A 17,834-nucleotide genomic window follows, 5' to 3' on the forward strand; every position below is an offset into this window, starting at 1 on the left:
GAAGTACGAAGTTATAGATTTGTGTGATGTTACAAAGCCAGCTAAAACAGCTACATAATGTCACACACTACCCAAGTGTTGGTCAATTAAATTCTTGCTTTATATCTTTTGGCTCTTTAATGTACATTGCAGACATGATTTAACAGCTGGATCAAACATTCAGCCTCCTTTTTTTAAGTAGCAAACAATATTGTGTACTCTACAAAAATAGGGGCATAAAAGCCATCTGATTCTCCTAAAAATAAGATTTTAACATCAAAAATAAAAAGAGAGATGGCAGTGGCATTTACATATTTTTAAATATTTCTAGTTAAATTATTCTGTATTGAATAAAATTTTTGCTGTACTATAAATAAAAAAATAAATGTCCTATTATTTCTTGTGCTTGTTGGTGCTTTGTCTGGAAGGATAAGTTCAAATAAAACTCAAAAAGACGTTATGCAGGAAGAAGAAAAGTTATCATAGGTGATATTTAGTCTTCCAGAGAGATTTCAGTTAAGCATCATGGTGACAGATTTCCAAGAAAAAAATCTTTTAGTTTGGCTTGTCTATAGACTTTAGAGGGAATGGAGAGAACAAGAGTGATATTTGAGTCTTAAACTAAGCTGTTTGCTGTTCGTGTAATTTAGACTTTGAGTGTTTTTCTTTTTCTGGCAGTAGAGCTGACCAGATATGAAAATATTAGCCAAGATGATCCAAAATTCTCATTCTCTATTTGACTTGGGGTACAAAAATGTCTGTAATGCTTATATCTGACACCTCTAGAAGGTGGTATGAATACAGTAATTTAATATTTTTTTAAGTGTGGTGGCTGTAGGGAAAAATGTTTTAGAAAACAAGTGAGACAATAGAGAGTCTTCAAAAGATATTTTTTTTTCTACTACTTTTGTCTGAAGCAAAGTAGACTCTATGGTTCCACAAACATATAGTGATGAATCTTTACAAGGCCCTTTAGAAATCTGTATTCATGACTGAGCACCACTGCACAAGTCTCTGCCCTGTTCAGTTTGTTAACATGGATCTAGCCAATGTGGCTAGAGCAGCAACAGTCACTATATAAGTACTTTTTACAACTGGACAAAAATTATTTTTTCTTATACTAGTAAATATTTCTCTCTACTTACGTTTCTAAAAATGTTTACTGCAGCATTACTTTCCTATTCCTTTGCATGCACGTGTACACACACAAACACACAAACACATACACACTCCTCTGAATACAAAAATCTTAAGGTAACAGTTTAAATACAAAGAAAATATGAAACTGAGAGAAAGCTATAACTATTACCCCTATTTCTTGATTGAACTTGGAGGCCTGAAGAGGTTACAATTACTTAATTGATGTTCCACAGCAAACCTGAACAATTAGATCTAACTCTTCTGTGCCCCTGTCTGGTAGATTTGAGATTTTCATTCATCTTCACATTACAGGAACAATCATGGAAACTCTCCTGATGTATCAGACTGTCTGCCTTCATGAGGACCTTGTTAAAACATAACAAGGCCTTGTATATCCAGGTTTCTCTCTTGCAGCATCTGGAATACAAAAAGTGAGTGTGTGACACGGCCAGAACATGCACCATGAGTTCAGATGCGCTTGTGGGTCCCCCAGTCCAGACACGATCCAGAAATCATGTTTTCTGCATCTGTGCTGTTCATAGCCTAGCAGAATAAAAATTATATTTGAGGGAGACGAAACTTCAGAGGCAGCAATCAGCATAATTACATTAAAACTACTACTTGACATACAGGTCATAAAAAAATAGGTTTGTTTACAAATGCATTCCTGAAGCATTTCGTTTGGCTGTGTAAACTCCATGGCACTGAATGTAAAAATCTTCAGGCAAATTGTTCTCTATTCCAACAGACTTATGTGAAGATTCACATCCATATGTATTGATTTTCTTGTCTAGTGAAGTCCCCTTCTCAGCAAAATGTTACTACTATAGTGAAGAAATGGTAAGATTTTGCAGAGCAATTATGTGGATATGTTGACTAATTTGGAACAACAGATTTTTTAATTGTCTTAATTTGAATATGACAGGGTAAGTGGAACACACAAGAATTCCCAGAATCTTTAAAGATATATTTTTTGAATGAGGTCTGGACAGATACCTATTTAATCTTCTTCAATTTAGCTCAAGAAAACATGGATTAGAATTTATAAATTCCTATCTCTGCATCTTATATACGTTTCATTAGGCATCACTGCTCCAGAGAAAGAAGGAACACTGTAAGTTCCTTTTAAATGGATCGAAAAACAGTAAGTAGTTTCTGAGTAAATTTTTTACATTCAGTTCTTCGGTTAATGGATTTAAGTCACTCCTGCGCTTCACTGCCATCTGATGAACAAACTTACAAAATTCTCATTGCAATTTAATAAAGAAGTTAATATCGTGTAATTTTTATGCAGGAGCAAGCAAGAACAATATTTACATGATGTTTCACGAAATAAAATTTGCTCACACCAACTGCTGAACTTGTGTCTAGCTGTTACCTACCACAACATAGACTAATATAGAGAAAGAGATCACCTATACAAAAAAAAGAAGAAAAAGTAATGGATCATTGGATGAAAAACTTTTTATTAAAAGTGATTTTTGATATTTGAGATATCCTACTGGAGGTGGGTTAGGTAAGTGAGGAAAAATACATGTATCCAATGAAGAATGTGTTCATTTTCCAGAAAACAAAATACAATTTTTTGCTACCTCTGTAACACACCTATCTAGTGTGGACCTCCCTAGTTTTTTTCATTAAATTATGATAATTAAAGTCACAGTAACTATGAAAGCAAGTTTGGAAATGGAATTAAAATTCTAGGAACATGAACGGAACTTAACCTAATTTGCTATTTTCCTCCAAAATTTCTATGGAAATAATCGTTCAATTTCAGTAGAATCTGAAGACAACAAGAAAACCCAGAGAAGCTGAAGAAAAGTTTGGATCAAATTCTCTTTTTCCAACTGATTTTTATATACCTTTTTTGGGCCTGGTCCTCAATTAGTGATATATGATGAGTGCGTGTGAAGCTGAGAAAAATGCCACATCTTATTTATTTCCTGTTGCTACACTTCCAAAGCATATAGATTGCATTGTTATCTGTACTGCTCTTCTCCTGCTGAACCTAATAGGTCCTGTGTGAGGCCAGGTTGCTCTATGTGAAATGGAAAAACAAACACAGTAGTCATTCACTTCTTTTTTTCCCTAGCCAAAAAAACTGAGCCAACTCACACTGGGAGCGTAGGTATGCAGTGTTGAGCCTCACCAGTAATAAACATTAATTTCTTGGATGTGAAAGGAAACTGAGAAGGAACTGGATCTGTGAACTACAATACCTCCAGTGATTATGGTAGGAGTGGGCACACTCTTCACTCAGAGTTGTACCTAAATTTGAACTCTGGCGCTTTTGTAGTCTTGCATGAATCTCAATAGTTTGATGTTATATACCATGAACCACACTTATAATCTTACACTGAAAGCGAAAAGGAAAAAAATATATTGAAAGAAAGTTATCTTTCTGGTTTGGGGATTTTTTTAAACATCTGAATAAGTTAAATAAATGTTGTAGATCAGGCCCACAGTTTGCGTAAAACAGCTCCTCTCCATTGATTTCAGTTCAGCTGAGAATCTGGCCTAGTAATTTTTAAGTCAAACAACATAATCTGATTTGCATGAAATGTTACACGCAAGAATGAACTGGGAAACACGATGTGGGATCCTTTTATTCAGCTTTTTAATTACTTCTACATAATTCTACAAGGCGAAGATTATTACATTCAGAGGACAATATTTGATCCCCTTTGGTTAATTTAAATCTCATTTAAAAGTTCCTGTGGGAGAGTTTTTGGATCAGAACGTCTGACACCACAACTGTATTTACACCAATGACAGTAAGAGCATTCAAGATACATAAGACAAAATAAACAAATACAGTTTAAAAATCAAAATACTATTCAAAAGCAAGTTACACACATACATTTGCTAATTTTCCTCATACAACTCTTATGAGGTGAAGAAAGATTTATCTCTAAGTTACATATGGGAAAACTCAGTGGCAAAATGAATTGCTCACTGCTACAGCAAGGTCATTTTCAGATGTAAGTTTGAAACTTGGGGGTTTTTAGCTATTAGACATTATGCCCCTTTTCCAATTAACTAAAGGTAGGGTTTCTTCACTTAGCAAAAGAGAAGGGAAAAAAAAAATCATCTGTTCTTTCACTTTCCCAGTATTTCTAAATTATTCCCTCTATACATCATTCATTAGTTGTATTTCTGTTTCTGGTAGATTTGTCTTCTTCACCTGTACGTCTTCTCCCTCTTCTACTGCACACAAAAGATGATTTCTTATGATATATTTTCAAAAATAAATGGAATTATTTTCTTCTTATTTACAAATATACAGCAACAAATATAAGAAGACTTTATATCTGTGTGAAGACAAATAGGATGATTGGGATTATATTTTAAAACGTTTAACTGTTCTTTAGATAATGTCTTTTATTGCCCATATATTTTTTTTATTGTTCTATTTTTAAAGACTTTATATACTGGAGTAGGAGCATGGGCACCTTAGAATGATTTTTGTTTGTTCTGAGGTATGTGCAGACATATTCCCAACTTTTGTCAAACCTCCAGACTCTCCCTTCTCACACTTCACATCTACTCTAGCCTATTTATCTTTTGATGTAGTTCCTTCGCCTACAAATTTTTATATTTTAGTTTTACATTGAGAATGGCCATTTAATATGTGACATGAGTGAATACTATAGAACTTACACATTTTTCAGCTGCATTGTCCCAAGTAGTTTAAGATGTATAGTCTTACAATTAGCCAAAGATTGTCATCATGCTCAGGCATGTCTGTAGAATAATAAGCCAGACTTCTATAAAATATTTTCTGGATGGTAGAAGCACATAGGTACCTTGAAAGCAGCCCTGATAGACAAGCTAAAGCTCAGAAGAGCTGATGAAATAACAGTGGACCACAGGAGGAAAATAGAACCTTTGGAAATACTTTTTATACTTGTAAGAATACTGTAAAAATGAAAGCAAATTACAGCATTTTTGAGAGCAACTTGACTCTTACTAAAGGTTGCCACAGCTGACAATTTTCCATAAAGACTTAAAATAAAATAAATAATACATTGAGCAGATAAGCTAGCATGGCTGGTGCCCAGGAACCCATTGTGAGATCCTTTCACTTCATGTTCTGGTGTTCAACCAAGAAAAGATTCACACAGGGCAGCCAAGAACTACATTACCCAGCAAATTTGGAGATTACACAGAAACCTTAGGTGGTCAGTTAAACAGAAAATGCTATGTAGGACAGCTCTACCAGCATCCAGCAGGAAGAAGCTGCATATGGGAGCTCTATTAATAACACTTTTTCTTTTATCAAAATTCAACGAGGACAAAACAAATAATGTGTATCTGTGCGAGTATCTGTGTGCTGGGTATGCAAACGGGTATGCAAACATTTAGTTAAGAAAAAGCTCTTTGGGTGGGATTCAGTTTGAGATCAAGGCACTTAAATCTAGGTGTCTATCTTAAGGTCTCTCTATTGTTAGTAGAACACTCAATGAACATCTTACCAGTACACTTGGTGGAGACGAATGATTCTGCTACATTTAAGTTACATTTCTATGTATTGTTTAAACGCAGGTGTCTGGAGGCACCTTAGGAGCACTGGAATACCAAGTATCCATCCAGGTAAATGATAATTTAGTTCTCATGTCACATCTACCAGCCCATGCAAATGGATTGGGCACACAGTACACTGTTAGTCTCTTAAAACTGAGAATTTACCTGAGCTGACAGTTCAACATGGGATCCTTGGAAGACACGTGCGTTCCTGCAGCAGTGGATGGAAGCCAGGTAGAAGAAAAATATGTCTTCTCAAATGGTTCTGGATGCCTCAGGAAAGTACCCTGGACTCTTTCAGTTGATTCTTGTCACATTTTCCTGTTTTGCAGCTGTTGCCATTCCCATGCAGAGTGACATTCCCAGCAAAGGTGACAGGAGTGCAGGGCTGGGGGAGGCAATGCAATAAGGAACAGGTCTGTGATTTTGTCTTTCTTTGTCTCCATCACAATACCTTCCCTGGTTATGCATTTCCTTTTAAAGGTATGTAGTTCTTCCCAGTCCATTACAAATACGTCAGAAAATTATTCTTCTCTAGGTCTACTTTCTAGTCTCTCTGTTAGAATAGATAGCTGACTCGTTAATAACTCTATCAGTCTACCAATCTTCCTGACACCTCTGTGGAGATATAATTAAGAAGTCTACAATCCATATACAAGAGTATTACTTTTTCTGGATACAAATAACACCTTCAAATTACTGAAAGTAAATACTTTAATTTTTTGGCTATTTTTATGTTTTACCTCATTCTTCCCATTTTTAAAAGTGAAAGACAGAGGACAACAAAGTATATAAAACTGGTTTCTATTTTAGTGGGAAGATCAACATATTGAAAAAAAACTTAGATTTCCTGGGAGACATTGAAAGATGGAAAAGGCAAAATTTGAAGACCATGTGCTTCTTTTAGTCTTTTTTCCCCTATAATACAAGTCTAGCTAACTGAAAATATATTGGAAAAAAAAAGATTCTAGCTTCAATCAAAAAGTACATGTAACATGGTAAGAAAATGTGGTATCTAAATACAGCTTTTTCCTTTAGGATCACATAAGATAACTCAAATCTTAATAATGGAATTTGTCTCACTCCTTCTCTTATTGAAATATGAAAAAAAGATAATTAAAGTGAAAACTAGGCAACAAATACTTAGAGAAGTATAAAAAGTACAGTAAAACTACCTACTTTTACTTTAATGGAGCACAATTTTATCTTTTCATTCAGCAAAGGATATGAAAAACACATAAGTGAAAGGAAAGCATATTAAGAATGAAAACAATTTTTATATCTAAAATTTGCAGCTGGAGAATTAGAATTTGGCTTAGTATTAGCAAATTGTTTATTGGTCTTAACACTAGTGATAGTCCCAGAGCATCAACTGTAATCAGAGATCTGTTTGCAAAGCTAATTCATTCAATTTATTAATTTCTTCCCCTTCTCGTAAAAAATAAAAGCTTTCTCTGTAGCTGTTCCTAAGTCTTACTCTTATAAAAATGTGATTGCAGTGAAAAAAAAAAAAAAAAAGTAAGAGCATAGAGTTTTAGACTGGTTAAATTTCATTTAAAAAATTTAGCTGATCTGAAGGGACTTAAGAATATTATTCCATTAGAAGTTGAACAGAGAGTCATTTGGAAAAAAAGAAAACATATAAAAAGTAATTTCATAACACAAAAACAATCAGGTAGTATTGTGAGAGTAAGCATTTCTATTACCATTCTCTGCCCTTATCACACGTTTTACTGCTTGTGTGGTCAAGGATTCTTAAGCTCAACGCGTAAAATGAAGTACAAGAGCTAGTATGTTATCAAAAGATATTATCTGAAAATATCTGTCCAACAGTCAGGAAGGGAAAAGAAAGTTAGCAGCAGGGAACTGGATTAAGGCCAGTGGTACAAATAATGAAAAAAGGGTATCCCATATACAGGCGTCAAGCAGCTTTTAACTTGTCAAGTGGGCTGTGAAGGCATCCTTACAAATATGTGTGACACACTTATCATCTAAGGTCCAAAGTGCATGGATGTATCATGGCTTGCGGTGAAATAAGAAACCACAGTTCTTTTCCAAACAGGCTTACACATATTTGACTGTTTCCAGGCTGGAAAGCAGAAGCTGTACATCTACAGCTTCCCTAACCTCCAGCCTGTAGTAAAACGCTAACAAAGCCAAGAGCAGAATGATGGCATGTGGGCTGATGAGGGAGGTATGGCTAGGAAGGTATGGTCTGGTGCCTACACACTCTGCTGACTGATTTGCTTGAAATTGGCTTCAACACCATCTCATTTGGTCGGCAGCAAAGACCAAGTTTTGTCTGCACTGAGAGTACTAGTGTGCTTTCAGATCATGTATTTGATAAATCTCTTTGTCTCCGTATTTGCAAGAAGATCTTCAAGTAAGCACATAGCACTACTGAAGTTCACCAAAATCTATTCTAGGTCAACAGACAAAGTGAGGCAGGCAGAGTGATAGCTGACTCAACTTCCATGTATATATAACTATACATACAGATATACATACACACGTAACATTTTTGTATATGTTTAACTTTCAAAGGTAAGAGTGCAGCTTTCAGTTATTTTTCAGATTCATTTCTGCATTCTATGGCCAAGACGAGTCTGTCAGATGAAAGGAGGAATAATTCACAGCCTTTTAGCTGGTCTTACAGGGGATTTCTTTCTTCCATTTGAATGTCAAGTGATTGGTGAACAAGCCTCTGCAGCTCAGCAGAGAATCCTCGAGTGGCTTCTGGTGTTATTTTGATGGTATTAAGACAATGGTGCATTATAGCATGATATGCTGGGCTTTTTCTCTGAACCTTTCCTTTCCTTCTGAAGGAATGTTCATGCTTTCTAAATCAGAATAAGTCTTTTAGCGTAGAATAGAATGTGTCAAAAGGAATCTTTCATTTTTTCAGCTTTGAAACTAAGTGCATTGAATGGAGTTGTAGTATTTTTCAGTGATTGAAGATTTGGGATTATGCATTTTTCTTTCAGAAATGCTCTTCATCAAAGACATTTTTACAGTAGTATATTAAACACAAAATTAGACTGTTTGTAAATCAACTATCTGCAGATTTGACTACATAATAATGTTCAATAACAAAACCGGAGGTTGCTAGCAATATCATCTTGTAAATAAATATATAAGACAACATGTTGTTTATCTAAGATAGAAGTATTATATGACTTGAAATAAAAAAAGTAAATGTGTTTAATTAATTAAAAGAGAGGGTTTAAACTTCAAACCAAAGAATCACTTTAAACAACATTCCTAATAATACAGCGATATAAATGTCAAGGAAAGATATATATTTTTTCCTTACAACTGTGGGTAGCATTTTCACAAGGTAAGATGTGAAAAAGACTATAAAGTGGGAATAGTGTGTCTAGGTTCAAATTTATGATCCTGAAAATCCACATTCAGCTGATACCTGATTGTTGGATTGCCAAAGCAAATAGACATGTTAGCACTTGAAATTAACATTCCTCAAGTGCCTCTGCATTCCCAGTACAGGCTCTATTTTTATGTGTCAGAGCAGCTTTACATCTCTCAATCAAAATCTAGAAAGCAATTTTTTCTGTTCTTGAGTCCACTGTACACCTGTATTAGGCAACTGCTCTACAGAGAATGGAGAAGTGGCTGCCATATTCTTTTAAAATACAGCCACACGAGGAGAAGACCAAAGAGGAAACCCTTTCACAATAACTTACTCTACTCTGTAGCCAAGGCATAAATCCAGACGTGACTGTGGAAGCATTAGAGAGACCACTTTAGTGGGATAAGAATGGAAAGTAAGGACTTAAAATTTAACATCTATTTAAGGAATTGTTATTTTCTTACATTACAGGTTCATTCTTTGAAATATATAAATGTTCTTTGGAAATGGATTGGAGTCCAGGTGTCCCTAACCAGGTGCCCCTAAGGCAAGTGCCTTAAGGATTAGAGGGAGTTCAACCACACTCTTCGTCTTGCTCTCTGAAATGCCAATCCACCCCAGAGGAGCTCAGGCTGGCCCTGCCTAACCTGTTATTTGCTGCTTAAATTCCCCTCTGGTTGTGGGACCTGTAGCTCTAACACCCTTGCATTGCTGAAGCTCCAGTATCCCCATCCATATCCTTCAGTGTAAGTATTTGAATTATCAGAATTACTGATGTAAGATTCTTCATCTGGCTGTAGATTTTAATTAAAAATCTAGACTATCTGAGTGTATTGTCTTGCTAAGATCATATTTTACATATTGGGAATTCCAAATGAGCAGTTGTTTCCCAACCCATCTGTGAATCATAAAGGGATTTACGCGGGAACCAGGTGTTACTTTCAAACATATGTTAGAGCTTAGATTTAAGCACATTACAAACTTTATTTTCCAAACGAAAGGTGTCCGGATTTTCATGCCACCATCACAGGTGAAAAGCATCAGTCTCAGCCATGCTTTAAATTCTATCTGAGTATCAGGTTAGAGAGAATTAGGCAGTCAGAGTGTCAACCTGCATGATAAAGGACATTTTTTAAACCTTTAAATTTCATCCCACAAGAAAAATAATTTTCCTTTGGAATCACTTTCAGGTTTCTTTTTTTTAAAATTTTGTATCTGGCAACAGTAAAAATAATAAATAAATAAATACTTCCTTACTGATCAGTTCCTAAATCAACTGAATATTTCTCTAATCATCTGCACGTTTAATGAAAGAGGTGAAAATGGTAATGAGAGTTTAGATGGTACTAAAAAATCAGCAATCCTCCTTGCCTGTGAACTCAAAAACCCGAACAAATGTGTACAAATTTTTCCCTGAGAAAAAAAGGAAAAGATAGTGAAGAAGAATTTATGTTAATTTGTGAATAACTACAGATATCCCACTTGTGAATGGGTACTGGTTAAGTCTAGAAAGAGCATCAACTTAGCCCTAATTCATCCCCATATTTGGGAGGTTATTTTCAGGTATATGCTTTGTTTATTGTGTTTAACACTGACTTCATGGAGGGTATAATACATTTCTTCCGCTAAAAAAGATTAACCTTCTTCATTAGAGGTGACACAATTCATACTTATTGGCAACACTATAACTGTAGTACTATGATATTTATGTGACAGCATTGCATACAAAGGAGGCATAACACAACCTATATAAATGGCCAGACGATGTTTCTTTTCTATAGTAAGCTGCGACTCACTCTCATGACAGAGGAAATGAATATACAAATGAAGGGTTTGCCTCTGATTCACAACAACTATGCAATAAATACTTCCCTGGGAATGTTAAGTGTCAACAGACATGTATTTTCTATAAAATTACTGTTTGATTTTTATGGAAGACAGATCCTCCTCTAAGTTTTTCTAAAAATTGTCAGTGTGTGTCTGCTTGCTTGTTTTTTTTTTTCTTTCTTGCATACAATGACATTTGTGAAAGATGCAAGTGATGAGATATTAATAAAAGATTATGAGACTTCACTGTAACTGTGTAAGCTTAGAGCATGTTCTTTCTCTCTTTCTAGCTCTCCAGACACATACCACACACATACATGTATAAACAAAGATAAAGGCATTATAAATAGCAGATAAAAGCAACATAAAAGCAGGTATAAACAGGATCCTGGAGACAATTCCGAGAAGCATCAGTTGTATCTATATAGATATGCCATAAAGCTGTGAGCCTGCTTTCAGGTTCTGAGTGCAGTAAATTTATATCCATACTATGTATCTTATTGTCAAAAGGCTGGATGTTTTTCTATTGATCACAACAACTTTGTGTCAGGTTGCATGCACCATGATATACCTAACCTATTAAGTCAACTTTGTCCTCACCATGAAGTGGCAATAAAAAATACTTCCAATTAAATTACTTTACCTTTTGCAACCCACTCAAAAAGAAGGCAGAACAACTTTTTAACTAAGGTCACGTAAGGAGCAACAATTGCTGTATTCTTGGATATGATTGGTAATATCTCAATAAGGGAGAGTATATTGTCTTTCTAGAAAACACTTGGAAAGTTTATGAGGACAGGAAGCTCCAGTTTTGCCTGGCTGTTGTCAGCAGATGTACTTGCCAATGACACAAGAATGAGTAATGGGTTGCTATTACATATCAGAGGTTTGGATGTGTATCCAAAGAGAGAAGTGTTAGGAAAGTGATAGTTTTTGCATTGTTAAGACTGAACAAAGTTGATGGGGACAAATGGCAAAACAACTTATTTATTAAAATTTGGCTTCTAAAAATTATGTGCAAGCAAGTAATTGACTGGGAGATGTTTTTGGTCTGGTCTGATTCTTGGCACCTTTTTACCTACATATGGTGTAATTAGTGAATAAGGACTGTCTGCCAGTATTCCTGGAGAGTTCAAAGTAAGTTTGAGGCTTTTGTGTTTGGACACAGATAATATACAGGTCTTTAGGATGGTTTAAGTTGTCTCCGGGCAACGTGCTGAAATAGATAGAGACAAACAGGACCTACTTATATGACTATACTAATAATAGAAATAGTAAATACCTTGCAAAGCAGATTCCCTTATCATCTGCTGACTCCTCCCAATTTTCGTTAGACTCGCAGAATCATAGAATAGCTTGGGTTGGAAGAGACCTTAAAGATCCTCCAGTTCCAACCCCTCCCCCCCGCCATGGGCACAGACACCTTACACTAAACCAGGTTGCTCAAAGCACTGTCCAACCTGGTCTTGAACACTTCCAAGGGTGGTGGATCCTCAGCTTCTCTGAGAAACCTGTTTCAATACCTCACCACTCTCACAGTAAAGAATTTCTTCCTAATGTCTAATTAAAACCTACCCTCTTTCAGTTTAAAACCATTCTACATTGTCCTATCACCACATGCTTCCTCTGGCTTTCTTTTAAGCCCTCTTTAGGTACTGAAAGGCTGCTATTAGGTCTCCCTGGAGTCTTCTTTTCTCCTGGCTGAACAATCCCTTTTAGCTTGTCTTCACAGGAGACTTACTCCACTCCTGCTATCATCTTTGTGATTTCATTCATTTACTCATTCATTTTATATTCTCCAAATCTACCAGCTAGATGTTGTTTGACCTGCCCTCACTTTTTTTAATTCAGATTTTAATGTCCTGGGCCTCATCTTGTTTTTGAAAGGCCAGTTATGTTAACCAAAACCCAAACAATAAAAGTACATTCACTATTAAATGCAAATGTTGTTCTGTTGATATCTACACACATCCATATTTTTTGATGTTTCCTGGGGAAAACAGTGCTCCTCATTCAACAAAGTAGGCAAGTCATAAAATTCTCCAATAGCCTGAAAGCTTTGATGTCATATTTGAAAGATCATGGAGAATAGGAGAGGTGCCTAGGACTGAAGGAAAATCCATGTCACTCCAGTCTTCAAAATGGCAAGAAGGAGGACCTGGGAAAGTACCAGACAGTCAGCTTCACATCCATCCCTGGAAAGGTGGGTGGAACAGATGATTCTGGAGGTCATCAGAAGTGACTAGTTGTTCTGGGTTGGTAACAGAGAAGAATGAAGTATAAAGTATGGCTTAATTTTTCAGATGAGTGGATTTACTTTTATCTCCAATCTTTTTTTTTTCCTTTAACATATTTTTTAATGTGCAACATTCTTTTTCTAATGAGAGACAATAGTTGAAAATAAGAAATAAGAACCACTTCAAAACCTACTGACTTTAGTAAGTTTTAGGCCAGAGTTATCAATGAAACAATGGGAAAAGACTGATGAATAAAGCTCATTCAGAGTACGGTGAGAAAATTCTGTTCTGAAAATGAAAGATACTTTTCATGCCGTGATCTCTCACTTTTTTCCATGTATATATTTGCAACCAGAAACAGAATAAAAGTCGTTGATACACATTGCCAAGTATTGTCCATCTATCAAACACTATTAAAATGCAGGAATTCTAACAATTTTTTACAGATGAAAGCCTAGAAATAGTATACTACAACACAGAGATGTTAATCTAAAGATGTTTTCAATATACCAAACTATGGGTGTGATATAGAATGAGGCCTGCAGGGGAAATAAAGTCTTGAAAAATAGATTACAAATATTACTACTAGTCTATCTTTGAATAACCACAGTATACGTATCCCCAACGTGTATCTGTAGTTACATCATTGTGCTACGTTTACTTCTAGGAATATCAAGCTGGAATTTCAGAAACTAGAGTTTTCAATGCAGTAACATGAGTAACAGAGTTACTCTTTCTCATTAACCATATGTGTATAAAGGAGTAGATAATTAAACAAATCAAAGACCTGTGCAGGAAATGTTGGCAAATTTAGCACTATTTGAACAAAAAAAAATTGATTGTGTGACTATTTTCTAGTAACTAGAACTGCTAACTCCTAATTTGATTAGCAATTTGAAGGAAAAAGAATTTTTAAACGGCCTACCTCATAACTACTTAAAAATAAAATATCTTTTAAAAGATAAATACAGTAAACTAATGCCATACTTTTTTTTCTGTCAGAGTAGTTCTTGTGTGAATTATTTGTAATTTTCATTATCTAAATAACAAGGTATGAACAACGTTTTTTTAAAGTCTTGAATTTTTAGCATATGTGTATATTTGAGTTGTTATCAGCACATTGTATTTCTTTCTAATTTGATATGTCAGTGGCTTACGCAGTTATAAACCCAAACAGGTTATAACAAATATTTATCATCTTGGAAAACATAATGGTATTAAGAAGTCTTTGTTACCTTCCTTTAAATAGATCTTAAAAGTATGAATTATTCTTTTAATTGGTAAATTATTGTATAATCAAATACAAGTACCAGGAAGCCAACATATTACAAGTTATGAGTCTGAAAATGAAATGCTTCTACCTAAGAAGTTGAATGATTAATGTTAAATTTTTGTAATGTTCCATGGTGCAATACCATTTCAGTCCTATTTCTGTAAGTCTAACACAATAAAAAAGCAGCTTCTTCTGTCCTCACATATGTTTGGTAAAACCTGAATTTGTCAAAGATATCACTAGTTTTAGTGAGATCTCTGATGGAGAGGAAGTCTTCTCAATATTTTTAATCCTGAACATACCTTTAAGTAAACAGACAGTAGTGAATACTGTTTAGCTAATCAGATTCCTTGGTCATTCATTTGGTGTTTTGTTGTTCCACAGATTTTATATATGAGGTTAGTTTGTTCTGAATACTGGAGAGCCTTGTGCAGATTCAGTTGGGGTTGTTCATATGCACAGAAGTGCCTGTGTTTCCCTAAGGGCTGGACTGCTAACATTTTCAATCAGGGCATGTGAGAATATTGCTTTTTCATTTTCAACAAAGATATTAAGACAAAGTTTCCTTATTCAGCAACATTAAAATTGAATGTCATGTTATACTCATGATATTATTAGATATCAAATATTCCTGGTAAACAGCTGGCATACTCCTGGATTGCACATCTGGTAGGTATGGATGAAACTCATTAGAATAAGTCTTCCATAAATAATGTGCCAAAGCTTTGATATAACAAGTGCTTATGCCTGATGGCAGCCATTTACTGTTTGCCAGTTCAAATGTGCTTCCAGTGTTGGAATTCATCCACACTGGTACTCGAAATATTGAGAATGAGCTCACTACATTTTGGAGGTGAAAGTTGAAGGGAGCTATATACTCAACTGCTGTGAGCTGTAGCAGCTCTGGGGGAATGAGCAGAAGTAGTTAACTTTGCAGCTGAAATTTTTACCTCTATGCTTCCACTTTTAGCCGGCTTAGTACTATATTAGGGCATATCATTCTAGAGAAGCGACCTTGAAAAGAGACATTCCCTTAGAAAAAAGCCTAAAACAACAAGAGAGGAAGGACTTATATGTCATCATAGAACAACAGATCTGCAAAGAACCTTGAGGAGTCACCTACACTATCTTTCTGCTCAGAATGTATTCACCCCATTCCCAACGGATGCTCTACTAATCTGTTCATTAATCATTAATCATTAATCCCAGTCCAACATCATCAACAGAAAGTAGTATACATAGCTCCCCCGTGTCCCTTACCCCAGATGTAGGGAAATGTCTGACAATTTTTGTCTTGATAGGGCATGCAAGCAAATGATTATCATCCTTTCTGTTTGCAGATGAAAGAGAAGTGTTCAGCTGAAGTGCTGACAAGAGATTGAAATATTTAAATCTTCCCGTGATTCTAGTGAAATAGGATGACAAAATAATAATTTAGATTTTTTTTTTGTGATTCAGAGCTTAGCCTCATCTAAACACTGATCAAAAGGAAGCATTGTTCCTCCAGATATTTCATTATAATATATTCTAATTATTTTCACTTTATTTCAAACATGCTGCCTTTTCCATAAAAAAATCTGTTCTTTTGTGTCACTACATATATATAAAAATTGGTTTCCCAGTACTATTAAATGTCTCCTATATTTGCACTGGTAATGACAAAAGGCTTATAGAATTCAGTACTTGGCTCTCAGTATGGACATGTTAAAGAAAAAAAATCTGAACTGAAACGTGTAACAAATAGAGAAAAGGCACTTAATATCCTGGGACAGTATTTCCAGAGACATGTAGATTGTTTAGTAACATAAACAAAGAGATTTAGGCTCATAGGTGATTTGGGCATTTCCAAAAAAATTTATTTCACAGAAAAATCTTGAGAGAATAATTTTGGCCTTCAAATGAAATACTTAAATTAGATTTTAGCTGAATCATAATCAATGATCAAAACCCTACCCAAATAATTTCTCTTCCTAAACAGATTGCATGTTATCTATTTCTCTGCAGAGTAATTTTTTTTTTTATGCCTTTATGCCTTATTGAGCCAGAGTTGATCAGAATATCCTCACCTGTGTAAATGAACTGTAAAACAGTAAAATGTCACCTTCATTACACTTTAAAAATAGATATGAGTAGCTTATTTTTTTTGCTCTTTGTTGTATATTTGTTGTTGTTGATACAGATTTTGTATTTATTTTCTTCTTAATTTTTTCACTTTAATATCACAGTCTTTATCAGGATGACCTGGGACCAGAACTGACATAAAAGGCACATGCTCATTTAGCAAGATAAGAGCAGCAAAAAACACGTTCACCAACATAGAACAGATTTTACTCATTGACAAGAATTGCTCCTTATTAAGATTGGCAAGAATGATAAATCAAATGAATTTTACTGGGACATCATAAAATTAATAGAGGAGCATAGGAAAAAAGTCTGGCCAAGAAAACAGCTGAGAGCTAGAGCCGCTTGATATAGTAAGCATCTAAAACAAATGATCTATAACCCAAAGTTGAGAAGTATGGAGCAATGTTCATCCATTGACTTGTACCATCAGTTATTAACTGTCTTTAATTTTGATTTCATGTCATCATGACAAGTTTCTATGTTATCTCCCCGTTCACTGTATAGTAGAACAATAGAGAGGAAAGAAAAAAAAGTAAGGTGTTTTTGAATTAATGGTGTTAATTTCTCAGTCTCCTTCCACTTAAAACTCAGCTGAAAAGGAAACACTCTTGTGGTGCTTACAGTAATAGTGGTTTCAGGCTCAGAGAGGTAGTGTGGAATTATAGGTTTACATATGTGCTTGCCAACATATCAGTAGTCTCGGGTTCCTTTTAATTCAATAAATGTTCTCATTTACAGTTAGTCATAGTTTCCCTCTAATACATTATTGTCATGTAATACTCTACAGTTTAAAAATAAGAAAGATACTGCAGAACTGCTGCTTAAGATTATTACAAGCATTCGACGTCAACCCAAAAATACTGCCTATGGTATGAATAGCACAACTTCAATTGATTTCAAACAAACCATGGTTAGGTCAATGCCATAATGTACTTCAGAAAACCCCAGCCATCAGACTTTGTCTTCATCTTTTTGAATCCTCTGCGTGACTACGCAAACCTCATGGTATGGCAAGTCAGCTGTAGCTCAGGCTGTGACCCGATGTTGAGTAATATTGAATGGAATATTAGTACAATAATAAGGAGAGCAAGCACTTAGCATTTCACAAAATATAAAAATCCTCCACAACCTTACTTGTTTTGTCTTTATTGTTACAGAAAATGATTACCTGTAAATTTCAGATAAAAGATATTATGTGTCAGCAAAGAGTTGTAGAATTTTCTGCAAACTCCATTTTGTCCTATTGCATCTACTCAAATAAAGTGTTCATACATATTTAAACAAAAAAAAAAGAAAAATATGTTCATCTAGTTCAAGATGATACTTGTCATAACACAAAAGTTAGAATTACTTCTATATGCAA

The sequence above is a fragment of the Chiroxiphia lanceolata genome, chromosome 3 (assembly GCF_009829145.1).
Source record: "Chiroxiphia lanceolata isolate bChiLan1 chromosome 3, bChiLan1.pri, whole genome shotgun sequence".
NCBI lineage: Eukaryota > Metazoa > Chordata > Aves > Passeriformes > Pipridae > Chiroxiphia > Chiroxiphia lanceolata.